Source organism: Polypterus senegalus, chromosome 9 (assembly GCF_016835505.1).
Source record: "Polypterus senegalus isolate Bchr_013 chromosome 9, ASM1683550v1, whole genome shotgun sequence".
Classification (NCBI taxonomy): Eukaryota; Metazoa; Chordata; class Cladistia; order Polypteriformes; family Polypteridae; genus Polypterus; species Polypterus senegalus.
In genome coordinates, this window is record NC_053162.1 from 176,165,051 (window position 1) to 176,178,086 (window position 13,036).

The window sequence follows — 13,036 nt, forward strand, 5'->3', positions numbered from 1 at the left end:
CCAGGATTGGGCTCAAGAGCATGCAAAACTGAATTGGATTAAGCATAAAATACAAAAATAATAAATAAATAATCAGAAAAACACAAAACAACAGTATCATTGTATTATGATAATCTATCATCTTAAAAAGAGCAACAGTATTCACCAGTTAATCAATCTTTATTATATGTAACTCCTTTAACTATGATAATAGTTACAATTTCCAATATTAAAATATCACCTAATTATTCATCCATCTACTCATTGACTGTCAATGTACTGACAGTCACTTTAGGGTCATAGGAAGCTAGAATAAGAAGACTTGGGCAAAATGTGGAAAGCAACCCTGAAAGAGGTACAATTCCAATGGGAGGCATACTCTCATAAACACCCACAATTACTCTTACAGGAACTTGCCAGTTAACCTGACATTTATGTTTTTGTGATGTAGGAAGAAGGCCAGAGTACTCACAGGAAAACCGACACAGACATGCGAGAATGTGCACAAATGGAATTCAAGCAAAGGATGCCGGTTCAGTGAGACAACAATTGTGCTGCTCTACAGTGTAACCAGCAGGCAGAAATACTCAAACTCAATGAAATGCTTTGGAAATAAAAACTCAAATGTAAATGATATGTTGTACTCTGAATATACAGCAACAAATTTGAACTTTGCTTACTTTTAAATGTATGCGGATTAAATCCAACCAGTTCAAAAATGACTCATACATAGTTCACCGCTTGCTGACTACTGTCAGAGTCAGTTATTTAAAACTACCTTAGGGAATCTTCATGCTAATACACTAGACGGAAGTCCACTTTGTGCGAATAGCAAGGTAAAGGCATCAGTAGAATTAGTAGTGACACAAATATATCGATATCTACCTATCTATGCTACATTGATAGGCATTGGTTCCATGTTACTCTGAGACAGAGAGAAGCATGTTAAGAGATTCTTGGACTTGTGAAGATCGTTTCCTGGCTGCCATGTTCGTCAATGTTCTGCTAAAATAGACGTCTGTAAACTGATCTGGTCTGGTCCACCTCTTGGAGGTTTCTTAGTTTTTTCACACTACCACAGAAGGTAAACAAAATTCTGTTTCATAAAAAAGCAAGCCATGTGTAGACATAACCATAACTTCTGACACAGCACAGTAAACCAAAAAAAAGTGACAAACCTATGAAAAACAAAAAAAGCATTTCTGCTTACAATACTGAACTGGACTGTACAGGAAGAAAAAAAAAATCTAATTGATGTAACTGAAAAACCCCACGTCTCTGCTGGACGGTACAGGACTTTGGGGGGTTATCTAAACGGCCAGAAGAAGCCTCCTTATATGGAAGCCTGTCTCACTTGCTCTTTCTCTATCTTGTTTTGCCGAGATAGTGTTGGAAAATTCCCACACCCCACAAAGTGGAGATAAGTTTATCAATGTCATTAAAATAGTTTCCTTTGTAACACTATTTAGGGTCACCAGTCACTAAGTGCATACGACATATTAAACATGCCGACTTTTAAATAAACTTGAATTCATTGCTGAACACAGGGTGCACACAAGGAAAAGAACTGAAAAGCAGTTTCACATCTGGATGATTATAAAGAAAAAAAAATCCGAGCCAATGTTTTTTGAACTGCTACAAAACTTCTCAATTTTCTACAATGTAATTAAATTGTGGGAATTTAAAACTTGTAAAAGCAGCAAAATTTGATACAATTAAAAATTTTGATTCAGAAAGAAAAATAAAACTGTAAATTCAGCAAAACTTGGTACTTATACCTAGAACAAGAACCAAATATTGTTAAGATTAAACTAGCCCCTTTTTCAGGGCTGTAGTTGAGTAAATGGCACCACTGCCTAAAGTCCAGTCCAGAGAGACTGAGGAGGAGTTTCCCCCCAACCAGTACTTTCGCATGTTAAATAAGGAAAGTGTCTAGAAATGCATGATGTCCTATTGTTAGCTTTATCAAATTAGGTTATTAATTAGTCACCTATTTACTCATTATTATTATTATTTATTACATATTTATAATTCTATTAATGATTTCTGAATTTTAAACTTACTAGTCATCCCCCGCGGCTCTGCCTGTACAGTAATCCCTCGCTATATCGCGCTTCGACTTTCGCGGCTTCACTCTATCGCGGGTTTTAAATGTAAGTACATCTAAATATATATCACGGATTTTTCGCTGGTTCGCCGCTTTCTGCAGACATTGGGTCTTTTAATTTATGGTACATGCTTCCTCAGTTTATTTGCCCAGTTGATTTCATACAAGGGAAGCTATTGGCGGATGGCTTAGAAGCTACCCAATCAGAGCATGTATTACATATTAACTAAAACTCCTCAATGATATAATAAGATATGCTTCCGGCGCTGTGCTTGCTTCTCTCTATCTTTCTCACTCTCTCTGCCTGACGGAGGGGGTGTGAGCAGAGGGGCTGTTTGCACAGAGGACACGGACGCTACCTCTACAAAATGCCGCTTTATCGCGGTGCTTCTGTATACTTAAAAGCACGTATTGATTTTTTGATTGTTTGCTTTTCTTAGCGAGCACTCTCTCTGACATTCTCTGCTCCTGAGGGCGCTCCTTTGAAGATAAGATATGTTTGCATTCTTTTAATTGTGAGAAAGAACTGCCATCTCAGTCTTGTCATGGAGCACAGTTTAAATGTTTGACTAAAGGGTGTTATTTCATGTATAGAGGGCTCTAATAATGTTAACAGGGTGGGAGAGTTTATAAGGGCTTAAAATATATAAAAATAACCATACAGACATGGCTTCTACTTCGCGGATTTTCACCTATCGCCGGGGGGGTCTGGAACGCTACCCCCGCGATCGAGGAGGGATTACTGTATAGCAGTTAAACAGGACAGGGAGGAGGTCCTGATGTCACACTTCCTCGTTTGCTGGCTAAGCTGAGGTAGGTAACACACTGAGGCTGGCGCATTAGTGAGGAGGGCCCGCTGCGGGTCTCTCAGATTTGCACAAATAAATTGGTACCGCAAGCGAACTATGATACATAGCACAATGAGAGAAGTCACAAAAATCAATCAGAATATTCAAGCAAATTATTGAAAAAAACTCCGATCTAAATCCGTTAAGTAGTTCTCTCGTGAAAAGCGGACAGACATATAAAATCCAACACCTGTCTGTTTTTATATATAGATATGTATTGTTATAGTTCCTTTACAAATCCTACATTTAAGGCAAGGTAGTTTCTCAGCACTATGACACAAAACAGAATGAGGAGCAAAATGGCTGCCTGGAACGCTAAGCAAATAGGCTAAAATATTGATGAGGAGCTACATCTGTTATTTATGCTAATCAACCGTTGCAGCTCCTTCCATGCCATTTTTCAAATTCTGTTATTACTTCTTTAGTTGTTATTACTTATTACATATTTGAATTTAAAAAGTTACATATTGTTAATGTTCCTTTTCATTCCAAGGCACAGTCCTAAGAGTTGCAACTAAACATTGCACTGTATGTATAATTTGGATGCGATTCGATTTAATCAGATCTGATCAGCAGTAGTTACCAATAAAATCTGAGTATTTCAATGTTTATAGTCATACGTCTTTGATTTTTCACTATAATGGCTCTTGGTGTCCTGTAACATATACTTGTTATCTGAATTTATTGGCTGCAAGGCCCAATTCATCCAATGTACCTCTGAAGAAATTTTCATAGTTATGCCTGTACAAACATATCGCTGTTGGTGCCCATAAACTCTGAGCTGTCTCCTGATAATTTTGTGCATTTGTTCGAATTGCAGTGGCTGCATTTACCCGAAAAACATCTCTGTAATCTTGAAAAATACCTGCAAACATGGTGGAAAAAAGCAACTTTAAATAAACTTCACAACATTTTGCGTCCACTGTTTTGAGAGGTGAGCCTACATAAGGGCGTAGTGAAGGCCCAGTTTCTCTCTTGTATCTCACTTGTAAGCTAATATGCAGAAACACTCCCATTAAACAGTTTTATAAATTAGGTAACCAATGAATGAACTGTTTTTTAAATTATGAATAATTCAAGAAATGACAGCCCTATCGGTGTTTAAGAGTAATTGGTTGGTGGTTTTCTGATGGGCAGTGTATGGATTATTACTTTTCCTATTTAAAATACTGTAATGGGAAATATTTTTTTGATATTCAAGTTTTCTTTTCCAGACTCATTTTAATGGATAGGATTGGAAAGCAGGGATACCTACCCATATATTTTCTTACATGAGGGATTTTGTTTTGTGGAAAAGTAAAACTGAAAGTTAAACAGACTTTAGAAATTTAGATATTCAGAAGTGAAAAGAGGCAAAACATTAGACTACAAAAACCTATTATGCATTATAGGTGTCAAGCTACTTCCCTAAAAAAATTATGATAATGGAAGAAATGGCTTGGGGAAAACTCCACTATGTTACAAAGCCAAGCTGATGTTAATATAAAAATACAACCTCATTATTTATATCGGCAGCATGCGGTTTAACTAAATTATTGTTTAACCTTAGGTAAGTCAATATTTTTCATGATATGGAAAGAAATCCTACATTTAAGACAAGGAAGCGTCTCAGCACTGGGACACCAAAACAAAAAAAATATTAGAATGAGGAGCAAAATGGCTGACTAGAACGCTATGCAAATGTGCTAAAATATTGAAGAGGAGCTACATCTGTTACTTATGCTAATCAACCTCTGCAGCTTCTTCCATGCCATTTTTCAAATTCCATCTCCCCTTTCTCCTGCAAATGCAGAATCAGTATGACTAGCACATCTAGCCATCTTTCCACAGATGCAAAAAAAGATCAATAAGCAGCTGCCCGAGAAAGAATATGGGATAGAAATTATATAACTATGGTATACTGATTGACAACACTACACCATTTATGGCACAGTATATATGATTATTACACACTTGCTATTGCTAGTTCCACAATAAAGTGAAGAAAACATTAAAATAGATAACAAAGACAATGACACATTGTTAAATAACACAGGAGTTCAGAAATCAATGTGCTTTGTGTGCAGAACAGAAGCAAGGTCAGATTTATTAAATGCCACTGCTACTGCTGACGGGACTATTACAATGTTTATATCTCTTCAGAGTTTTTTTTTTTGGTAACTACAGTACAAATTAACAATGAAAAAGAGAATCTTCAAGGTGAAATGAGATGGAATTGTGATGTACAGCTGTAGTATATGCCTTTCTAAAACAAATATTTGGTTTCTAAAGCAGAAATACAGAGCCACCAGCCAGAGTCATTTCATACACAAGACAAATAAAGGAAGTTAAAGGTGGTAATCTAACTAACTGTGGCTCTAAAACAGACGGTGCTGATATGTTGTTAATTAAAACATATATTTTTAGTAACAATGTCACTTGCTGTCCTACCACTTTTAATGGTGCAAGAATGAAAAAAATATATAAAATTTAAAAAAATAAGCTAAGAGAAACCAACTTATGATCTGTAAGACCTACTGCCAATAAGTTAACTACAAAAACAAAAATCAAATCAAAATAAGACAAATGGGGAAAAAAAATAAATGAATAATTCAAAACACTATACATGTTTAATTTGTGAACGCAGTATGTGTGATTTTTATTCAATAACAATTCCTACACTGAAACTTTGTTCTCTGTGATATTTGTATTTCAAAGCACTCAAAATAAATTTTTAATGTGATATTATTTTGACATAAAACTTTTTACAAAAAAAAACTGAAATATGCTCTTTGCATAAATAATTCAATCCTTTTATAAACATAATAATTTTGTCCTTGATATCATTATGCAGTTCCTTTATATTTTAAGAGCCCACAAATAAACATTGTAAATACCCTGGGCTAAACCTTTTAAACAGATATTGCGGTATGGCCATTTTTGCAGAATTAGGCATAGGTAATAAAGTGAGTGCGTATGAGTGTACCATGTACACGTATACAGTCGACTCTTGACATACGAACAACTTGATTTACGGGCAAAATTTTTGTTTTGATTTACGACCCGAATGCAGTCACGTGTATCCGCTTGTGCGATTGTAAACAAACAGCCGAGAGCATTTGTAAGCGTCAGTCGGAGCCCAGATACATGTGTTTGTGGACGTAATTTTGGTCAGTGCAGTGATTTATCTATATATATAATTCACTAAGACCATGGCAAGCAAGACGCATAATTGCTAAAGGAAGAGAAGGTAATGAAGGTAAAGAAAGCGATTGTTAAGGGATGTTAGCTAGCGGGCTTGCGCGGCACATGATGATGTCATCAGGCTGAGTCAGCACCGGCTTGCTTTGGAGTGTATTATAACAGCAGTTCATAACACGGCCAGCTTTGAACTGAGTGCTCGACTATTGTCATTATTAACTTGAGAAACAGTGATCACAATCGAAACGAAGAAGGAAATTGTGCCGAAATATGAGAGTGGTGTTCATGACTGATCTCGCTAATATGTACAGCATGTCGAAATCCACCATCTCGACAATTTTACAAAGAAAACATTTGCATAAGGAGGCTCCTTCTAAACAATAACCACCTTCCATTTCATTCTCCTCCTCCTCCCTTTCTTCAGCCCAAAGATGTCAAATTAAATGGTGAGTACAGTATGAAATTGTTGTTTCTGGTAGGCTAGGCACTTTTTATAACTTTTTGGTTAGTACATTAGAAAAATTACTGGTGTTTTGGTAAATTGTGCGCATTATACAACCCTTTTTTATTATGAAAAGGTTAAGTAAGTGTTGCTGTGGGAGGTTCGGAGCGCATTTTGGGTATTTCCATTATTTCTTATGGGAAAAATAGTCTTGACTTACAGCCAACTTGAGTTACAACCAGCCCTCGCGAACGAATTGAGTTCGTAAGTCAAGAGTCCACTGTATACATAAACACACTTTTTATTTTGGAGGCTATAAAGAAATTACTTATATGAAACATAAACCAAAACCACTTTAATCTAATCGATTAGTCTAAATCAATGTTAAGACACACACACGCACACCAATGTACACTGCTGCTTGCTGAGGTGAGCCCACTAAAACACACACACTGATTAGCCACAACATTAAAAGCACCTGCCTAACATTGTGCAGTCTGACCTGTCCAGGCATGGACTGCACAAGACCTCTGAAAGTGTCCTATGGTGTTTGGCACCAAGACATTAACAGCTGATTCTTTCAAGTCCCATATGTTTCAAGGATGGGCTTCCACAGATTGGACTTGTTTTTCCAGCACATCCTACAGATGCTCCTCACACTATTCCTGAAGAAGTTTCCCAGTGTGGCAGAGTGCATTAAACTGCTGAAAGAGGCTACTGCTATCAGGAAATACTGTTGCCATGAATGGGTGTACATGGTCTGCAACAATCATTAGGTAGGTGGTATGTGTCAAAATAATGTCCACATGAAGGCCAGGACCCAAGGTTTCCCAGCAGAACACTGCCCAGAGTATCTGCTGGCTTGCTTTCTTCCTATAGTGTATCCTGCTACCATTTCTTCACCAAGTTAACCACTCACACACGCCCAGCTGTCCACATGATCTAAAAGAAAATGTGATTCATTAGACCAGGCCGCCTTCTTCCATCGCCCCATGGTCCAGTTGTGATGCTCACAGGCCCATTGTTAACGCTTTCAGCAGAAGACAGAGGTTAGCATGGGCACTCCAACCGTTCTGCATCAGACTGCAATGCACCTTGTGTTCCGACACCTTTCCCTCATGGACAGCATGAAGATCTTCTGTGGGATCAGACCAGATAGGCTCGTCTTCGCTCCCCACACAAAGCAATGAGCCTTGGGCACCCAATACACTGTTGCTAATTTACTGATGGTGCTTCCTTGGACCACTTTTACAGATACTGTGACCCAGTCACCTAACCATCACAGTATGGCACTTTTCAAAGTCCCTTAAATCTTCATGTTTGCTCATTTTTTCCTGCTTTATATCATCTTTAAAAACTGACTGTTCGCTTGCTGCCTACTATATCCTACCCCTTAATAGGTGCCATTGCAATGAGAATTAAATGTATTTACTTTACTTATAAACCACCTGTCAGTGGTTTTAATGTTGTGGCTGATAGGTGTGTATATAAATCTCCATTTTTCTGTAAAAATCAGTGGTCAGCATCATGTGTGTGTCTCAATGAAATTATATTGCATTTATAATATATCCTGGGGTTTACAAATGGAAGTATGCTTTATAAGAAAAAAAAAACTCAACTGAATTAAAAATGAATGAACTGGCACCAGTGCACCCATAAGTGTGCTTCTTAGCTGCCTAAGACTACAGGACATGCCATCTACAGTGACTGTTCTGCCACATTGCACTCTCCATTTTTCACTTCCTAACCAAGAATATAAACTGATGATATGTAGGTGGTAATATCTATGAAAATAAAACTCGTCCTTTCTGCTTGTACAATGTGTTTGATTTAAATTATTCTCATGTTATTATCTGCACTATGAAGATCTAGTGTACATATAAAACAATGCGCACAAAAATATGGAATGGATCGCGTCCCTTATTGATTCAATATAATATGTAGCATTTTATGTTCCAGTATGGGATTAGAAGTAGCAGGTGGCAACTTGACTAGTATGTGAGGATGAAGATCATCAAGAAACATCATAGGAAACAATCCAGCACCTGTGATCTGCTACTACTATTAACCAACTTAAATCTATCTGGTGCTGCTTCATTACGTGTGAAATTAACTGTGCTAAATTAATGCATTTAAGGGTTGCGTAAAAAATAAAATAAAAAATTGCAGAAATTTTTTACAAGTTAATCTCAGGAATGAAAGGAATTTAATCAGCAACTCTACTGAAAATATTAAGTATACATTGTCTGCGTTGGGCTGATAAAGGCAGGAATAATTTGGATGTTCAGGTGAATTTATCTTAGAAATGGAACAAAATACCTCGATAAATACTGGAACCTAACTATAATACTTTATAATTTGCAAAAACAGGTGCTTCCTTATCATATGACAGCTTTCTTTGTGGGTCTGTAACATCAAAAAATCCTGATTTTCTTCTTACAGATTTCTACATACAAGAAAATAATACAGAGCCTGTCAAGCACTATACCACAAATGGAAGTTATACTCAGTCTCTTCCTTAAATGTAGTACATGAATTTTGACAAGCAATCAATAACTGAACATTTTACACTTTTATTAGGAGGCATTTAGCTCTACTAACTATATACCATGCCATTCCTGTGAAAGAAAATCATTCATTTCATTTTCTCCGTGGTGCCATTTATTTCTCACACATCCTTTCTTGAGAAGATGACTACCATCCCCCTCTGGAATTTAATTCCTTATAGACACTATACTTGGAAAATTCCAAGATTTAACCCATACCCCCTTTTCCACTTGTCACAAGAGAATACTTAAAAAGATATTTTGTATTTTTTATAGGTTTGGGTTTATATTGACCTCTAAACTGTTGTCATTCCCACTACATCCAAAAGGAGAAGAGGTCTACAGGGCTAAATGCTAAGCTCCAGATGTGGTTATGTCAGCTGTTTCTACAGTGTTGACAGTTTCCTATCTCATACTTAAAATTCTATGCACTGTAGTTTATCAATATGTCCCCTGAAGACCCTTTGCTGCTGGTCTCTTCCTCTTTTTATTTAGCCTTAAGGGCACTTCTCCATTTTGCCTTTTTATTTTTGATTTCCCAGAAGCATCACTTTATGGGAAACATAATGCAGTTGGTAATATTCCATTAAGGCTGCTGAGACTTTTCTGTTCTTATTATTCACACCTTTATCCTGATTCTTACAGCAGAAATACAAGTGATTTTTTAGGTTCTTGGCTGTAAATCACAAATCTGCTTCTACTCTCATATTCCGAGATGAGGAACATGAAGTTAAACGAAAGGCAGAAAATCCCATTATATAATAATCTACACTACCTTCCAAAAGAGAAGCCTTCCAATTTCTCAGCCTGAACATTTAAGACCTTTCAAGTCTGGGGAATGGACTAATCTTTCTTATTCAGAAAGAACCTTGCAAAAGGTTCCCCACCATGCCAAAGATTAGACATGCAGTACGTGACAAAATTCCCTGGAAGTTACCCAACAAATACATGATAAAGTTAAAATAAACGTGCTGATCGTAAGAAATGATTAACGGCCCTAAAAAAATAAAAATAAATAAATAAAAATAGACTTATGCTTATTCCTTTCATGGTTGCAAATACAATTAATCTATTCTATATGTAAAGAACAGTAGTAGTAGTAATAGTAATAATACTTCTTTAAGCAAACCACAAAACTATTTTCTGTACTGCACTAACAAAGCAATAGTTTATTCAGCTGTTCTTCCTCTGACATTCTTAGGAAAAAAAAAAAAAAGTGCTTGTTCAAAGGATAAGGATATCCAGATGGCACTTACAAGCAGGATGAACGGAGAGGATACAAACAGCCCTTTTTGGGCATGACCCCAGCACCTATTGTTCTATTGTCCTCTACTGCGGATTGCCTTTTTCTGCATATTTTGGTTTTATTTCTATCATTTTATTTTTTGTTTGTGTCTTTAAATTTTAACCATTCAAATATCCCTGTGTTCAAGCTGCAGTTAAGTTGACCGTTATTACTCTACCTGTCTTTGAGATACAGACTGCAGAAATGGTTATCAATTACTTCACAAAATCGAGACTGCACATTGAGTAGTTCCACTGTAATTATAGGTCCTACCATGCATTATAGTGTATCACAGAACACCATATATATCGCTAGCTGACCTATGTCTGCTTAAGCCAATGTCACATTACATGACTTCTTGTCATTGGGTATGTCAGATTTTCTGTTTGCAGTTTCTGATCTCATTGCTGCACCAAGCCATCTGAAATTTTTAGCCCATGACACATTTACCGACAAAGTGCCATTCTTCCAGCACAGTCGTGCCCGCCCCTTTTTCTAACAGCCAATAGTGTGCTGCCTGATCGAGCCAGCACTAACAAGCTGCATTAATTTCAGCAGCAGTCTCTGCACTTTATTTAATGTTTTTCTGTTATGGTATGTAAAATACAAGGCATCAGACAGGCGAGGTTGTGTTCAGTTTGTGAAGTTCGCAGCCCACACCCAGCCTGATGGAGCTGGTGCTGTATGAAGGGGTAATAGCTGTGGTGCTTCAAACCACAGTCTCGGCCCTTTGTTTTTTTCCCCTCCATTCTGTTTTAGTACATAAAGGATGAGACATCAGACAGACAAGCTTCTCTTCTACTTATAGGGTTTAAACCCACATGGTCCTTATTCCTTGTTGCAAGGTTTGCATTGCACTTCCAGCTGAATGCTCATTTGTTCTCAACTCTCCCACGCAACCAACGTGCACCTCCAATCAAACATATCTGATTTAGTCTTAGCCAGTTGCACACTAGTTTGTCTCAGTCGTTGGGCATGAGACATTAGACCGCGCTATATGGGCATACGTAGCCGACTGCCTCCGACTGTCTGATTATGTCAGTGTTCTAGCAATGATTGAAAATTGCTAGAAAAGTCATCTAATGTGATACATCCTTAAACAGACTTTTACCAGTGGCCTGTGAGCCTGTAATGGTGAATTTACTTCAAGGTGTAAGTGAACTCGACATTTTTAAAATCCCCTCCCCTCTATCAGCAAGTGGCCTTACTTTTTATTATGTTAACACCATGAGGAACCCGAAAACAAAATAACAAATACAGAACTTTATATTTATGAATTAGATGCATTTATATTTATGAGAATATATGCACAAACACACATATATATGGAGAACTCATGTTTTGTGTTTTGCTGTTACTATTTTAAATGTTTTTATCCATAAGCACTCTAAGGGCTCGTTTGTACTTCATGCTCAGAACGCGTACACATCATGGCTGCCACGTGTTCCCAGCTTTCATTTAACGCATCCTCTGAGCACTTCCTCAGAAATTAACGCAATGTATGCACGAGTTGCAGTACCAGCAAAAAGTCAGGGGCAACAGTGTGATAAAAGATGTAGTGTGATGTCAGAGTCTCTGTTTACTATTTACATGTGTCGGAAAGCTGCTATGTGGATCCTCCGGGATTGATGTGCATGCTTTGATGTTTGATGAATGGTTCGATGTGGTGAAATACAAGTCCATTCGTGGTGCTTTTATATTCAAGTGTCGCATATTCCCCAACGCAATGACACGATACATTTTAAAAGTCTCACATACCATCTTCTGTGCAGTCTTTTTTTTGTGCGCCGTCACAATAGCACCAGAATGTACGGTGGTGTATTTGAGCCATAGAGAAAAAAAATTAAGGGGATGGTGAAAAGGTCTATTTTGTTATTAAAGCGGAAATTTCAGCTTTAATCTCGAAATGTCCACTTTAACGTCATAGTTTATTTTATTATTAAAGCAGACTGTCGTAAATGTCATCTTAAAAAATGACCCAGTTGTTAATTGCTATGTGCTTCTGGGGCTTCCTCCTGACCTGACAGAAGCAATTGCCACACACAGAATACATTACATTAATGATATTCCAGGTCTCTGCACATTTAGAATCCTTAGATTTACACTTGATATCATTATCATGATGAAATGCATTAAAGTATTTATGTTACATTTTACAGATAAGTCGCTAACCTAATTTATATAAGGAATACTAATAATGATTACACATGTTGTGGCGGCACAGTCCGAGTTGCAGGGAGTCGCATCCTTGGTGTTCCTTGCCTGGAGTTTTCATAATTCCCTGGTGGGTTTCCACAGTGAGCTCCAGTTTCCTTCCAAATACATGAAGGTTTGGGGATTTGGTGATGCTAGAGTATGTGTGTGCTTGTGTTCACCTTGCAATGAGCTGATGCCTTGTCCAGGGATCGTTTCTGTCTTGCACCTGATGCTTGCAGGAATGGGCGCATCACCGGATTGATGGATTTAATCATTAAACATCATTTTCAGAGACACTGCGGAAAGGTGTCCTCGGAATTTAATGGATATTTCAGGCAAATCACAACATAGTGAAGCCGAAACTGTTCTCACCGTGATGATATCTCACACTGCCACCTGGTGGAATCTTCCAGATTTAAATAAAGTACACGCACAAGTATAAACAGTATAACG

The 13,036-nt window shown here is 37.4% G+C and overlaps 1 protein-coding gene across 3 annotated transcripts in view; it reads right to left on the reverse strand.

The window, feature by feature from the left end:
• Nucleotides 1-13,036, reverse strand: part of nup214 (nucleoporin 214) — a 118,956-nt gene that overhangs the window by 51,583 nt on the left and 54,337 nt on the right. The window lies entirely within an intron of this gene.